This window comes from Juglans regia, chromosome 9 (genome assembly GCF_001411555.2).
Source record: "Juglans regia cultivar Chandler chromosome 9, Walnut 2.0, whole genome shotgun sequence".
NCBI classification, from domain to species: Eukaryota; Viridiplantae; Streptophyta; class Magnoliopsida; order Fagales; family Juglandaceae; genus Juglans; species Juglans regia.
This window is the reverse complement of record NC_049909.1, coordinates 8436847-8453540: the sequence shown is the minus strand read 5'-3', so window position 1 is coordinate 8453540 and position 16694 is coordinate 8436847. Positions and strand designations below refer to the sequence as shown.

The 16694-nt window shown below is 36.9% G+C and overlaps 1 pseudogene; it reads left to right on the top strand.

Annotated features, from left to right (window-relative positions):
• The first annotated feature begins 860 nt into the window (after positions 1 to 860).
• LOC118349519 lies at positions 861 to 985 on the top strand (annotated as a pseudogene).
• The last annotated feature ends 15709 nt before the right edge of the window (positions 986 to 16694 follow it).

Genomic DNA, 16694 nt, shown 5'->3' with positions numbered 1-16694 from the left:
TTAAAGATTAATGTTTTCCACTGTAAACCTCTTTTATTCTCAAATCACATTTTATTTTATAGCTTAGAGTCCTGCACCCTGAGTATGAAAGCAAAAAGTTTTAAAACGAATGGTAATTCTCGTTGTCTTTTCTAAAATCAATTTATAAAAAGTCACACCACAAGGACGAGCGTTACACATAGTTAAGATTTGAGGGAAAAGATTGTGCATTTTTCATTCATTGCTTTCATATTGTAATCCTGTATTTACTTAGCCATTACAATACAAGATGTGTATATAAGGATATGTAAAGATGAAATAAAACATATTGGTTTTTTTCCAACTCTTCTTTGTATTCTTATTATTTTACATGGTATCCAGAGCCACTAAGGCTAACACCACTATTCATTATGTCAGATACCTCCTCCGTTGCTTCCTTTCTCATTCCTAATCTCACTTGACTCATTTCTATTAAACTAGACAATAACAACTACATACTATGGGTTTCCCAATTCCTACCAGTGTTAAGAATCCAGGATCTTGTAGGCATTGTAGATGGCTCTGAGCCATGACCTACAAAATTTCTTTCTTTTCAAGAAGGATCTACACCCACTTTGAATCTTCTCTGGAATAAGAAGGATCAGTACCTTCTGAGATGGATTAATGCAACTCTAATTGAGAGTGTTCTTTCCACTATGTTTGGACTCAATGCCTCGTCCCAAGTATGGCTTTCCTTGGCTTTTTGGTTTGCCTCTCACTCCAGGTCTCGAGTCACTCATCTAAAGAGACAACTTTAGGCACTAAAATAGGATTCCAACTCCTGCATTCAATATCTTCAATTAGCCAAATCTTGGGCAGATCAACTTGCAGCTGTTGGCAAGCCTGTGGATGATGAAGATTTGATTTCCTTCATCATCGGTGGTCTATATCCATCCTATACCCCTTTTGTTACTTCTTTTTCTTTTGCCACTTGTAGCAATCCAATGGCTTTTGATGACTTTCAAGCTGAATTACTTAATTATGAAATTCTGCTTGAATCTCAACAATCTCAACAAAAAAAGTATACCACTCAAATCTAGTACATTTGCTCTCTTTAGCAACAAAGGCAACAAGAACTTCAATCCTCACAAATTTAGACATAATGGCTCTTCAAAATCTTTCCCTCAAAAGCAATCAACCCAGCAGCCTTGCCGCAACACCCACAGTCAGCTCCTATAGCCAAATCTGGCTTCATCTTTCAAAACAACAATCGTACCCCTTGTCAAATTTGTAACAAAACTAACCATCAAGCTCTTGACAGTTTTCACAGGATTGATTACTCCTTTCAAGGATGACACCTTCCTCACCAGCTAGCTGCCATGGTTGCCCAAACAAATGCTCATTTTGAAGAAACTGATTCTTGGTTTGCAGATAGTGGAGTAAACCAGCATATCACTGCTTCACTTGAGAATCTAACCTTACAACATCCTTTCCAAGGCAATGACTCTATAGCTGTGGGTAATGGTTCAAATCTCAACATTGCACATACTGGTTTTGCTACTCTTCAAGCCAATGGTTCATCTTTTAACTTACAGTACATACTACACTGTCCAAAAGCCTTTACAAATCTACTTCCCATATAACAGATTTGCACAGATAATTTATGCTCCTTTTTGCTCACATCTGATCATTTTTTTGTCAAGGACATTGCCACAAGAAAACCATACTACAAGGAAGGAGTGACAATGGGCTCTATCTTATCCACCTAGGAAGAATCTCCAAACACAAGACCAACTAAATCACTAATCTACTTGGCATCAAGACCTCTGCTTCAGTTTGACACCTTAGATTAGGCCATCCTCTGCAACGCATAAAGTATTGAAATGTTTTAATCTTCCAGTCACATACTCCATTAATAAAATCCCATTTTGTTCTTCATATCAACTTGCAAAGCACAAACAATTGCCACTTCATAATTCTACTCGACAAAGCTTTGTACCACTTGATTTAATACACTAATTTTTGGACATCTCCCATTCCATCACATAGTGGCTGCAGGTACTATGTCCTCTTTGTAGAAGACTACTCTCAATTCACATGGTTGTTTCCCATACAACAAAAATATGATGTCTTTAAATGTCTAGTAAAATTCAAGTGTTTAGTGGAAAATCTCCTATCATACAAAATTAAAGTCTTACAATTAGATTGGGGTGGAGAATACATCTCTACTAAGTTAAAGGTTTTCCTTGAAACTCATGGGATTCTACATAAACTCTCTTGCCCACACACTACACAACAAAATGGTGTAGCAGAGCGCAAGCATAGAGCCAGAATACATTTTGGATCTCGGTCAACAATTTTCAATGAAGGATCTTGGCTCCTTATCTTTCTTCCTTGGCATTCAAGTGCTTCATGACAATGATGGTCTTCATTTAAATCAAGCCAAATACATTTTGGATCTTTTCAATAGAGCCAGAATGGCTTGGGCAAAGCCTTATTTCTCTCCTATTGTCTCTTGTTCCAAACTCTCTCAAGCTAATGGAGAACCTCTTAATGATGGAATGAGTATAGGCAGATTGTAGGTGCCTTGAAATATTGCACCTTAACATGACCAAAAATAGCATTCTTAATAAACCAATTGTGGCAATTCATGCATTCCTCTACAACTACTCACTAAACAGCTACGAAGAGAGTCATTAGAGACCTTAAAGGGTCTCTCAATCATGGCATAAACTTAGCTTGAATGCATTTTGTGACTTTAATTGGGCAGGCTGCACAAATGATAGACGATCCACCACAGGCTATGGTTAGGGTTGTATTCAAGCTAAGCTCGAGCAAGCATGTGATGTTCGAGCTTGGCTCCTTTAAAATTCTATCGAGCTTGGGCTCAGCAAATTTACAAGCCCAAAATTTCGTTCGAGCTCAATTCGTTTACATGTAATGTAAACTCAAGCTCAACTCGAAAATTGGTCTGTTGATCCAAGCTCGAGCTCAACTTGACTCAGCTTGAGATGAGTGGTTTTTTTTCCAAATTAAATTATAAGAAAATAAAATAAAAAGACCTAAAAATATAAGGAATTAACAATAAAATACAAAGTTACATCATCAAGCCTTTAGGATCTCAGGTATATTATGGATATGGACCTATGGTACATTAAATGACATCCTCATGGTCTCATGGAATAATGAGTCAAAAAATATTTTAAAACAAAAAATTATGCAACTTGGTACATTAAACTTCAAAACAAAAAATGTAGAGTAAAGTCCACACTCGTCATAAATGAAGCCAGAAATGGATAGCAAATTGCAAGTCTCCCTATTCAGCCATCTTTACAACAACCTACATCATTAGGTTTGAAAAGTGAGATAAGAATTTTTTATTTTAGATGAAAATTTAAAATATTATTATTGTTTTGAAATTTGAAAAAGTTGAATTATTTATTAAATTTTGTGTGGTAATTTGAAAAATTTATAATGATGAGATAAGTTGAAAATTTTGTGTTTCATCCCACTTGCCAAGCATATCATACACTAAAAATATTAAGCTAATTTTTAATTCTTTGCATGATTACTCATGTATTCTTTTACTTAATAATACTATCAAGAGATGTTTGACAGAAATACAAAATTTAGCTTGCCTCAACAATCAATGTGATATCTCCAACACAATACAAGAAATATGAAAAATAAAATAAACCATCCGATATAATATTAGAGTCTAGAGACTCTAGACATCTCAGTGATCTCACTGAGATTAAGAGAGCCTATCATAATTCATACAATCCTCATACAGCCTTACAGAGTCATAGTGTCACAACCCCGCCCCGAGAAGGGCGGGATCGCTACGTACATACCTATCCATTTTTCCTTCTTTCCTTTTTCTTTCTTTTCTAGTAATATGCGATCGGCATAAACATAACACATGTGTACTCTAAATTTCTAATTTAATAAAGGAGAACACCTGATAGACATCATATTCAAACATTCATCCATAAGAGACTCTCAGAGTCCATCATACGTTCATAAAAACATAATTGTTCTAGTTAGGGAAGACACTAGGCGTCTGCCTCTCCCTCTGCAGTAATTTTTTGCTCTCTAGCTTTTTCATCATTACTTGGACGTTTAAAACATAAACACAAAAGTGATTCGAATACTCAGTAAGTAGTATACCATGCAGTGAACATACTAGGCATCTCCTCTTTTTCTCTTGAAAACATGCATACATAAACATTTTGCTAATTCTTGACAATGCTTTCATGCATAAAAGTTTAAGGAATAAGCCATATTTTCATGCATAAACATTTAAGAAATAAGCAATAACTATACTTTCATGCATAAACATTTTAAGAAATGACTATACTTTCATGTTTCACTTTCTTTGACCAGTACACACTATTACATCCCGTGTGTTAGGATTAGCAGTCTTCCTTTGGACCTAGATTCCGCTCGTAGCCACAGGTTGGGAATCCCTTTCAGTCAGGGGGTAGCGCTAGGTGGACTACCAGTACTACTTACTCGGCATTGCAATTTGCCCATTCCTTTGGTACCCTTTTCATTCATATGGTCATTACATGTTTTCATACAATAAGACATTCATTCATTCAGTCCTTTCTTCCATTCATTTCAATCCTTTTCATTTAAAAGTTCATTCACGGAAAAACGTCATTTAAAAGCATGAGCTTAAACATCATCTTTCATGGCATTCATAAAGCATAAGTTCATAGGAACATTTTAAAGCATTTTCTTCGCGTCATTTAAAACATCAGTTCATAGGGATATTTTAAAACACTTTCTTCGCGTCCTTTAAAGCATGAGTTCATAAGGACATTTTAAAACATTTTTTTTTTCGCTTCATTTAAAGCATCGCTTAAAGCATAAGGCATAAGGCATAAGACATTCCTTTCCTTTCCTTTGCGATCAAAACATTTTCATCATCTTTCTTAGTATGATGCACATGCATTTTTATGAACAAGATACATTTTTATGCAATACTACATATAGCAATAATCAATAAGTTTCTTGAGAGAGTATGTATGAAAATCTCATGGTTTAGAACCCACGTGCATGCATTATCTTATACACTTACACACAATTATAATCGATAGGGTGCTTAACAGGGGCTATCAAGAAAGGGCTTGTACATACTATATTTGTTTACTTTTTTCTTTAGAAGAACATTTGCAATAAGAGAGATATACATTATTTTATAAAGAGAATTTGGTGTAAGAAGTATGGTCATACCTACTTACCTACGAGCTTTACTGTGGGTTCCTTTGAACTTGAGAGTAAACCCCAATTCAATGGAATGAAATAGACACATTAACATCCATCTTACTTTAAGCTTTACTAATCGACTGTAACACCCCGTATTTTAGTGTATTTTTACTGAAGGAATTATTTTTATGGATTCAAAATTTATTCTCTTATTTTAAAATTATTGGATTTTTAAGTGGGTTATTTTTAGGATTTTTAATTTGGTGAAAATTATTTTTATGTGCTTTCTTAATATTCATTTATTGTTATGCATTTAAATTGCTTTTAATATTTATTTAATTATTGTGAGATTTAATTATTTCAAATTGACTTTACCATTACGTTTAAATTATTTTACTTAATTTGTGGTTTTAAAATCGTTTCCGTTGGATCATTTTCGTGACCCAAGTTATGAGGATTGGACCTCATTTCTTTTCCCCTATTTTTCTTTTCCTCCTTTTCTTTTCTTTCTTTTCTTTTTCTTCCTCCTTATTTCTCCTTCTTCCCGCGCGAGCTGCTTCTCCCTCTCTCCCGTGCGTTCCGTCGTCCACCCCCAACCCACTGCCGCCGCGCCGCCGTGACCTACACCGCCCAGCCCAGTAGCTTCCCCTCCCGCCGGTCATCAACCCCCACCAACCTCACTTCCATCCGAGCCACCGTTAGCCTCCACGCACGGCTCGAAGCCGCGGCACTCTTTCCGCCGTTGCGCCGCCGTCGCACCACCATTGGCCACCATCTTCCTACCACTTCATCCCCGACCTCTTGGCAACCCTTTGGACCCAACCCCGGCTCCGATCCGTCACCGGTGAAGCCCCACCAAGTCCATTTCCGATTTGTACATTTTTTGCCTTAAACCACCATTTGCGCCGTCATCCACGGCAAACCACCACCACCATTGGCTTCACCGACCTCTCTAGGCCCTACCCTATCATTTTGGGGTCTTCGTTTGTCTCCGTTGAAAAGTTGGTATTTGTGACCCACGGCCACAGTGTATTTTACACTGTGGTGTTGCTCAGACGTCGCCTTTTTCAGCTTCGTGATCCTCCGGAAATTATCTTATAGCGCTGTAAGTATTTCTCCAAAGATTTCTCATGAATTTTATGTATTTTTGCACTAACGCTTTTCACTGTATTTTTGGCATGCCGGACTGAGTCCGAGGAGTACGGGGGTCGGATGGATTTGTGATTGGAGTTGTTGGTTTGATTGGATTGGATTGGTTATTGGTTATTGGATATTGATGGATTTTGGATTGGTTGGTTCATGTACATTTCATGGTTTCATGCATGTTCATGTTTGTAAAGGAAAACTGGGTTTTCGTGTATTGCATTCATGTTCATGTGTTTATGAAAACTGGGTTTTCATGTGAATGATTTGTTGGGTGCGTGTGTATCACGAACCCCAAGCCGAGATGGGGCATTATCTCGGTGGAGCTCCTCTGGTTACTCGGGAGCGGAATAAACTGAGTAACGTCCCCTGGATTGTCGCTGGGCGACAATGGGATCGGACGAGAGATTCGTGCCGACTCCGTGGTCCTTCTGCTGGCGGGGACTAGAGGATGTCTGGCCATGTACGCGCTGGGCGCGGAACTGGGCATCGCTCGTTGCGTAGTGGGTGCTCGGCCATGTACGCGCTGGGCGCGGAACTGGGCATCGCTACGAAGCCAGGACGTGCGGATGGTCCCTAGGGGAGGCCATGGTGCATAGGGTATTGACGGATTAAATGGACTATTTTCTGGGAAAATAGTGTGAGTTGGATTTTGTGTAAATCATTTTCTGGGAAAATGTTTTACGGATTATTTTTGGGCCAAATGGGATTTTTGGCGTGTGTTGGAAAATTATCATTTTCGGGGAAAATGATGTTTTGAGGAAAAATGCATATTTCATCATATGCATGCATGTTAGTTGTATTAAATGCATTTTATTCCTGAGATTATTTTTGGGTTATACTTACCTGCGGTACCATTCTGTGGTAACGCAGATTTTGATGCAGATGAGGAGGAGGAGGGTGAGCCTGAGGAGACGGCTCCGCCCGAGGAGTGATCTGGGATCACTAGCTTGTTATTTTATTTTACCCTTCTGTATTTTCGGGACATGTGTTAACTTTATTTTGGATGACTGTATAACTGCTTTTAAATCTTTACTGATGTTTACTTGTATTTAAATTCTGGTACTTAGTTGACTAATCCGCTGCGTTGTTGTTGTACACCGTTGCATGTACACACACTGGCACTTCGTTGGGATGTGTGACCGTGTTGTCATCATCCCGGCGTCTCGATTCCCGTGTTTTCTCTACATGGGGGTTGGGGGCGCCACATCGACACCCTTACACGCTCACTTTAATTCAAATTTGGAATTAAAGTGTTTTCCTTAACCCATTTAGCTACCCACCAAAACGTTAAATCTTCATTCCAAACATTTTAAAGAAACTCATAAAAGTAAATAACATGCTTGCTATCCCTTTAAAGGCTATTTTTTTCTACATGAAGAATAGATGGAAATCATAGGTTAGAAATGCATAGATGGTAGGAATTTACTTAAAAAGGGAAAGGAAGAAAGAATTGCTACAAGTTTGAAATTTTCATCAAAGAGGGCATTTGATAACTTTGTAATATCGTATGGAAGGTATATCCAGCAAAAGGACCAATGCTCACAAGAGGGTTGATTTTATCACTTGTTTTTCAATGGTTTTTCATACTAAAATTTATCTTTGGTTGAACAAAATGTGAAACTGAACAAAGGGAATGAAATGGGCTGGTTCAAGGCCCAAAACAGAATGCATAGCAAAAACATTCTGCAACACTTGGACAACTAATAGCCTTAGTATATCCATGCTTTTAAACATCTCTCACTTAAGCAAAATCTCAACTACATAAATAAACAATACTAGAGTTGTAGAAAACTTAAGAAAAGCATCACATTTTTCTGAAAATATAGTATAAATAATGGATACAACCATCGGCAACTCAGAATTCCCAAAGTAAGCTTACTCTAGCTTAATTAAAGTTCTTAGTGGCTTACTTAGACCATAAACCTTGAGGAAAGTATGCCTAAAATTATAAACCTCAACTCCATTAATTTAACACATAAAGACAAGACTTAACGTAATTAAAACATGGCTTAAACTTGATAAAATACAATGAAGGACTACAACAAAGTGCCTTACAAAAACACACGGCTGGAAACAAAAACAGAGCATAACACATAAGAGCTATCATTGCTCTACTCGGTTACCCCCCAATTAGAACAAATATTAGAGGAAACAAAAGAGAAATCAGTCTAGAACTAACAAAGAACAATCGGCCAGCACAAAAAATTCTAAAATCCCAAATACATGGCACAAGTTTGCTTAGCACAGTTTCAATCTGCAAGAAATCTTAAGGATAGAGCATTACCTGACTTGGCTTTCCTTTCAAGACATAGAAACAAGCAACAAAAAAGAAATGGAGAGGAAATATGGAGATTCACGGCTACGAAAATCGTCCTCCTTGAAGAAGCTGTGGTTGGATCTTAAGCTTGGGAAAGGGAAGAAATTGGCTTGAAGAAGGAAGATGAAATCGTTCGGGCTAGAGGAAACCGAGATGCTCTTTCGTGTGAATGAAGGGGCTTCACTTAGGGCTTGAGGAATTTTCTCTCTTGGCTTGCCTTAGAACTGATAGGTGCAAGGGAAGGAAAATGAATTCAATAGCTTGCTTAGGAAGCCTAACGGGTCCAAGGGAGAAAGGGCTCAATTGCTTTAGTCAAACGTTGTTCCATAAGCTAGGGGGATGAATGATGGAGATTGAATGTGGGGAGATATTTTCCTCACCTACCCATCCTATGGTGGAGGGAGCGAGCTTGGGCCCTTTCTTGAATAGCTAAAAATTAGAGGGTTTAAGGAAAAATATTTCAAAGTCTTAAAAATCATACCTCATACCCTTGATTTATTTTAATAAATCATATTTTAAAATAAAGAATACTCATATTAAAATAAAATAATTAAAATCTTTATTTTAAAGTGCATAAAAGTATATTTCACTTAAAAGAACTAATAAAAATAAAATAAGAGTCTACGCAGTAGGATTTAGGTATTACACATAGCCTTCCAAATAATATCATAACTTCATAAGTATCACTGAGATAGCATTAGAGGTCAGAGATAACAAAATAGCAAAATAACATCATACAATTTGTCAAGTGTATGAACCAGTAGGCAGTAGTTAAGACTTAAGATGCATACAAAATTCAACATGACAAAAAGTTAGCAACTCAGATGACTGATACCAAACTTTAACAAAATAACCTTGATAGCAACTAGCAAGTTACCAAACATGAACAAAATCACCATAACAGCAAGTTCCCAAATTTGAACAAAATCACCATGACAGCAAGTTACCAAATTTGAACAAAATCACCATGACAGGAAGTTGCCAAACTTGAACCAAACATGAATAAAATCACCATGACAGCAAGTTACCATACTTAGACTAAATAACCATGACAACAAATTACCAAACTTGAGCAAAATACCCATAACAATAAGTTATCAAACTTTCACAAAACAACAATGAGAACAAGTTACCAAACTTGAACAAAATAAACATGAGAACAAGTTACCAAACTTGAACAACATCACGATGACAACAAGTTCCCAAACTTTAACAAAATCACCATGAAACCAACCAACATACATTGATGCACTAAAAAAAATATTAAGCTAACTTTTAATCCCTTGTATAATTACTCAAGTACTTTTAACTTACTAATACTGTCAATGGATGTTTGAAAAGAATACAAAGTTTAATTTTCCATTCGCAATTTAATCAACTGGATTGTGAGGAGTTAGAAATTACCTTAACTGTCATATCATCCAACAAAATCATCTTAATCCACCAAGCTGTCCAAACATAAAAAAGTAAATATAAACTGTCGATTAGATTACAAAATTTAAAGAAATACTAACTAATGTTTCTTTGTAAATAGAAGGATGTTCCATCATCAACCCAGATAATAAACTAGCAACTTAAAATTAAAATAAATGTAACACTTACTATCATAGCTGATGATCTTTTAAGCCCATATAATGCTCTAACCCAATTAAACCCACATAACAACATCTGTAAAGTTTTAGTTGACAATGAAGTTTGAAGAGAATCAATAACTCTGCCACCTATGCTGAATGTTTATTTTGAACTAACAATGGTAATTAATGTAGCCGATATATTTCGGGCCAGTTTGGACAAAGTTTAAAACTTAAGATTATTTTTTTTCTACCATTTCAGGGCATCGAAACTTGCACATCTAAAGCCTTTTCCCAAATATATATATATTCTCCTCAAAATATTTTCCAGTTCTAATTTGATTGGTTACACTGTATCAACATTTCTAACAATGACTAGCCACACTACATGCTTCTTCCAGCACTGGATAAGTTTGTTCGAGCATGTTGCTGCTTTCTTTATGCCTCAATAGTCAAATTGTATTATTCAAAATACTCATCACATAACTTATGCAACACTTGAGAGACATGTTCAACATTCCAGGAAGCTTCTGGATCTTGATAAATTAAAGGGAAATAAAACTGGATTAGCACCATCTTGAATCTAGGGTCTAACACTACAACAATTGTTATCAATAAATTACACTCGCCACAATATTTTTCAAACTTCAAACTCTTTTTTCCTACCATTGCCTTCATGTACTCATTCTCGTCTCTAGACTTCTTACCCAAGATGTCCTTTAATCTCCATACTTCAGAAAGAATCTTGAATCTAGGGTCTAACACTGCAACAATTGTTATCAATAAATTACACTCGCCACAATATTTTTCAAACTTCAAACTCATTTTTCCTACCATTGCCTTCATGTACTCATTCTCGTCTCTAGACTTCTTACCCAAAATGTCCTTTAATCTCCATACTTCAGAAAGAAATATGTTTGTTGTTGGGTAATCAATTATGGGTACAATATTGGTTATTTCATTGAAAATAGAAAGTAATTTAAAAATAGTTTCAACTTGCCCTCAATCTTCAACTCTTGGAACCCATTCAAAATTGCTATCTCTATCACCATACCGAGGCAACACTTCTTTCAATTGAACTGCAACATCTGACATTAAATATGTGTCGTTCTATCTTGTAGGCACATCTAAAATTAGTTTCTTTGAGGGCAATTACAACTATTTTGTAATTTCACTAAATTGGTTTAACCTACTGTTATGGTTCTAGATGTATTGTATTGATGAAAATGGACTGAGTTGCTGTAATGTGTTTGTATGATGTAAGAACAGAATACTGAAAATGGGAAATAGACTGAATTCTTGTATTGCTACGGGATCTTCGAGGGTCCCTAACCTCCAAAATAGTAACAAACTAGTAAGTCTAACAATAGCTTTTCAAAGATGGAAACTGTATTAGCTCCCTTTCATCCTAATAGCCGTGGACGTCAAAGAATCCAGATGGAATCTTTAATTGTTTTTATTCTATTTTAGCTAAAAGACAAATAAGTGTGTGGACTGGATTAACCATCACAACAACACTCTTTGATGATAAAACAACAACGTTTCGCAGTTTCCCTTTAAACGCAGTGCATCACTTGCCTTCCCAAAATGCATCACTTGACTCATCTTGCAAACAATGCCGTCAGCTTCCCTAGTTCCCCACGACACCGTTCTAAGTTCAACCCTTCTAAACCTTGCTAGGCATGAACACAAATCACTTCAATCTTCTTCAGCACTTTTACTTTGGTCCCAATGAAACCCCTCCTTCATGAACTACCCAGACCACCCCATGCCATTTTCCCTTTTGATTTGAGCCCATAAAAATCTCCCCTACTTAAAAAACCTTGCCCACAAGGTGTGGGTAACATTCTTGAGGCTTCCAAAGTAATTCGCAGGTGTTTTCGTCGGCACGAACTCCCATCCATTTTCCAGCACCTCCGTCACGGAGCGGTGCCCAAGCCTTTTTAGGCGGTGATCCACCAATTCCTCTAGTTCCAGTAGAATATCCCCCTCCTTATCCGTGGGTGGCAGCATTGGAAGGGGCTTGATTTGTGATCCAAGTTTCTACTTTAGACAAGAAATGTGGAATACAGAGTGTATTTGAGATGTGGTTGGAAGATCCAAGCGGTAGGCGATGGTTCCAATTGTTGGAGGATTTTGAACGGCCCAAAAAACCTCGGTGATAGTTTTAAATTCCGGCACCTCACCATCGTGTTCTGTTAATAGGGCTACAAACATAAGTACCCCCACTCTCCAATCTCGAAGCTTCTTTCAGTCCTCTTTTGAGCCCATTCTAGATTTGCCCTAAGCAGTTCCTTGATCTGCTCCCTTGTTCGCAGGAGTTGATCCACTGCCTCTGTAGACGAAGTACCTGGTATATAAGACAAGAGGCAAGGGGGAGGATACCCACATAGTCCTTCAAAAGGTGAAATTTTTGTTAAAGTATGATATGAACTGTTGTAGCTATACTCTGCCAAAGGAAGCCATTTACTCCATTGTTTTTGCTCAGTGCTTGTGTAGCAACGTAGATAAGTCCCTAAACATTTATTAAGAGCCTCAGTCTGTCCATCAGACTCAGGATGGTATGTTGAGCTAAAACTTAGTGTAGACCCTTGCAACTCAAACAAACTCTTCCAGAAGGAACTTAAAAACACTAGGTCATAATCTAAAACTATAGATTTAGGAAGTCCATGCAGCTTGAACACTTGATCTAGAAAAATCTGAGCCACTCCTTGGACAGTGTAAGGGTGTGACAGAGCGAGAAGATGGCCATACTTAGTGTAGCGATCCATTACCACTAATATGACACTAACCCCCATTTGATAATGGCAGCCCTTCAATAAAATCCTATGAAATATCTACCCAAGCTTGTTGGGAATTGGCAAGGGTTGTAGTAGACCAGGTGTGTAACAGCCCGCTAGAAATTCATTGGTGGAATTTCTATTGACTTTAGGAATCTCGTGAAAACCCCATAAGTTTTTATGAATCGACCAATCGCATAGGTTTTAGTCTATCAACATAGTCAGTGTTATCACTCACTATGGTGCTAGAAATATAAGTTTTATTTATTTGTGGTGGTTAGAAGTGTCAGAATGCATTATGGTCTACGCCATTAGACTCAGTGGATTATTTAGAATTTTATGGCGCAATATTCTATTTTCATAATTCCGGACGAAACGTCTGTTGGAAATTGTGAAATTATTTTTAAGGGCACTTCGAGGTTGAATTTTGGTATAATATTTTCACTGTAGGTTAATATGAATATTTAGGAATTTTTAGTACTAAGTTTATGATTCACTTTTTCAGAGTGAATAGTAACCTCGGTAAGCGCACCAATTGCAGTGTTTCGAAATCACAGTGTGGAATGTCCAAATTAGATTAGAGAAGTTTTATTTGGACACTTGGCAAGATCTTAGCCACACTTAGTGAATAATTTTAGACACTTGGCACCATAAGGAACGTTTGTTGGATTTGAAGGAATCAATGTGTGAGATCATGTCGCTTAAGCAAAACTTTGTTTCATCTGCTTAACCAAATTGTGCTAGATCAAAGAGGTTTTCAATCCTAGTGAAACCATAAATGGTGGGAATCCAATTGAAAGCCCAAAAGCTTTGTTGAAATCGAAACCCTAAACGGTTTCCCCAAAACCCTAAAGTTGGCCTCTAAACATTTTCTAATCCGATTTATAGCATTGTGTTTAATCACTTGATTAAATCACTTCCACGTGCTATTAATCATTCAAATTTGTGTTAGAACATCATTATCCAGCCTTGTTAACCTTGAAAAATTGATTGGACCAAGTGATATTGGATTTGGGCTTGATAGCAACCCAAACCCTCTTTAAACCCCAAAATTTAGGCCCATTCGGTTTAGGCCCATTAAGGCCCACGAATTTGGTCACCATAGGATTGCTTCATGGCTAAGTTTTGTACCCCCACTTGGCTGGCCAGATCTTTACAAGAAGGGCCTAGAAGGTTCTTGAAAGATAAAGCTAAAGGGCTACCTTACTCTTTCACTCTCACACTCCATCTTGAGAAAAGATCTTGGTCTGATTTTTATGAGAAGAAAAGGCCAACACTCAACCTTTCATTCAGTCATATCACTTCCCATAACTGGTGTAAGAGGCTATTCAGTCCACTTCCCACGAAAAAGCAACTCTCCTTTGCACTTTTCCTTCATAGAACACAAATGGCACTCTCGGACAGTTTTTCTTACCTCTTTTGAATGCCTGTTTCGAAGCTTTTGTAAGTGTTTCCTCACAACGTTTCCTTCATGAAAGTTGTTTATTTTGGAGTATAGTTTACGTGGATATCTTATTTGTTCCATTGGAGATCATTTGGTTTGTGAAAAGTTGTTTAGAACCCAGAAAGGTCATTCTGGGCGATAAACTGGAGAGTGTGTTATATTTTGGAGTTTTTGACCAAGCTAATGAATAGATCTTGGTCCGAAATTTTTATGGAGTACTGTTAACATGTGTATATGATTATTGGTTGAGGATTTGTTGCATGATTAAAATTTTTGGTGAAATATTTTCTTAGGTCTAGAAACTTAGAAACTGGAAGAGGAAAAACAGTTTCTGTTTTGAGAAAGTTTAAATCTTTTACGGTTTAATCTTATTCCAATGGCTTTGATATTTTTATTGGAAGATCCTAAGCATCTTATATACATGTTAGAATGTTATTTTGAAGATATTTGATGTTAGTTTCGAACATATGCAATTTTATGCAAGGAGATATTCGGTTAGGCCAAAGTGATGATGTTCTTGGCTAAATTTATGTTTTGGTTGATGTTTACCCATGTGATCTTGAGTTTGAAGCTTGGATCTGTTTTAGAACATCTTTTTAAACCATATGATATTTTGGTTTGAAGATTACATCTTTATAAGTCATGGATCAAGAGGTTGATCAAAACAAGTTGGAAACAAATTCTATTTTGAACTTAGAAGAAAAACCAAAAAGTTCCAAGTTTGGTTTTAGTGATTTTGATGACTTTTGTTCATGATTCAAAAGATAATTATTCTGAAGAATATGTTATGAGTGTAGTAGAAGAAAAATTTTGGTTTAATCATGAGTTTTGAGATTTGAAAAAATTACAACAAAAAGCAAAGGAAATAGCCTTGTAAGTTTCGGCCATATAGAGTTTTGATGGTTGTGTTTAGTTTTAAATTTTTCTGAATTGATATTTGAGCTTAGGACAAAATTTACATAAGGTATGTAAATTTTGGTGATTTTTGGAGTTAGGATGCAAAATCCTTAAGTTAGGGGTAAAATGGTCATTTTCTCACATGTAGAGGGTAAAATGGTAATTTTACTCTAAGTTGATATTTCTCCATATTCCTAATTGTTAGTGATTAAGTTCTAATTTTTAGAAATCACTACTTTCAATTTCTCGTGATCGCACTTGAGTTTTGTCTCGAAGCGCAAAGATCGAGGTAAGTTAGCTTTTAACTTACTATTAGTTTAATGTGTATGAGTGATCAGTAAGAGAACTAAATTGTATATATGCATGTTATCATATGTGCCATGCCAAGTCATTACATGCTTATCTGTTACACAGAATTTATTCTGTCATGAATTATTCATCTGTTACACAAGATATTCTGTCACGTATTGCTATACATGCTATACATTGCAAGTATGTCATGTTAAGTTAAGTATGCCATCTGTTACATGTATTTCTTGTCATGTAATATTCATTGTCACATGTTACGCCATGTTAAGAAATGTTGTCTGTTATATGGTATGCCATGTTACGAAATATTGCATGTTACATGAATGACATGTTATGAAATGTTCTCTGTTACATTTATGTCTCAAAGTATGTCATGTCTGTCATCCTACGTTCATGTCACGTTATGTTACGTCAAGATTTCTGTCTTTTATGTCACGTTCATGTTACGTCACGTTACGAAATGTCATGTGTGCCAGTTAAGTCATTCATGTCAATCACGACCCTAAGCGCTAGGATGGGGTAATATCCTAGTGGAACTCCTTTGTTCACGCTGGAGTGTCTAAATAGGTGTGAAATTCCCTGGGTTGACGAAGTACAGTCAACAGGTTGCGAATGGGGCCTAATTAGCTGGTCACCGGAGCGCGCCAGGCACTAACGCCGATGGTGCCACACATTATGTTATGTGTGTCCACAGCAAGTGTGGCACAAACAGATAAGTCATGGGGCCACAACAACTGTGGAGCATACACTACGTGAGACACAGCAATTGTGACACGTAGAATACGTGGGGCCACAACAACTGTGGAGTACGTATTAACGCACTCACAGCTGGTATAGAAACCTGTGATGTGATGCGGTAATCGGCAGGGACACACGGCTCAAGGGGACCTGTGTAGCACCCATATGGTCACTTTAATGATTAAGTCTATTGAATAAGATTCGAAGTTCAAGTCATGTTTCACGTTATGTTATGTTCAAGTTTACGTTCATGCAATCATGGTAATCCCATGAGACAAGAATATGATCCAAATTCATGTTATGTTACGTTCACGTTTACG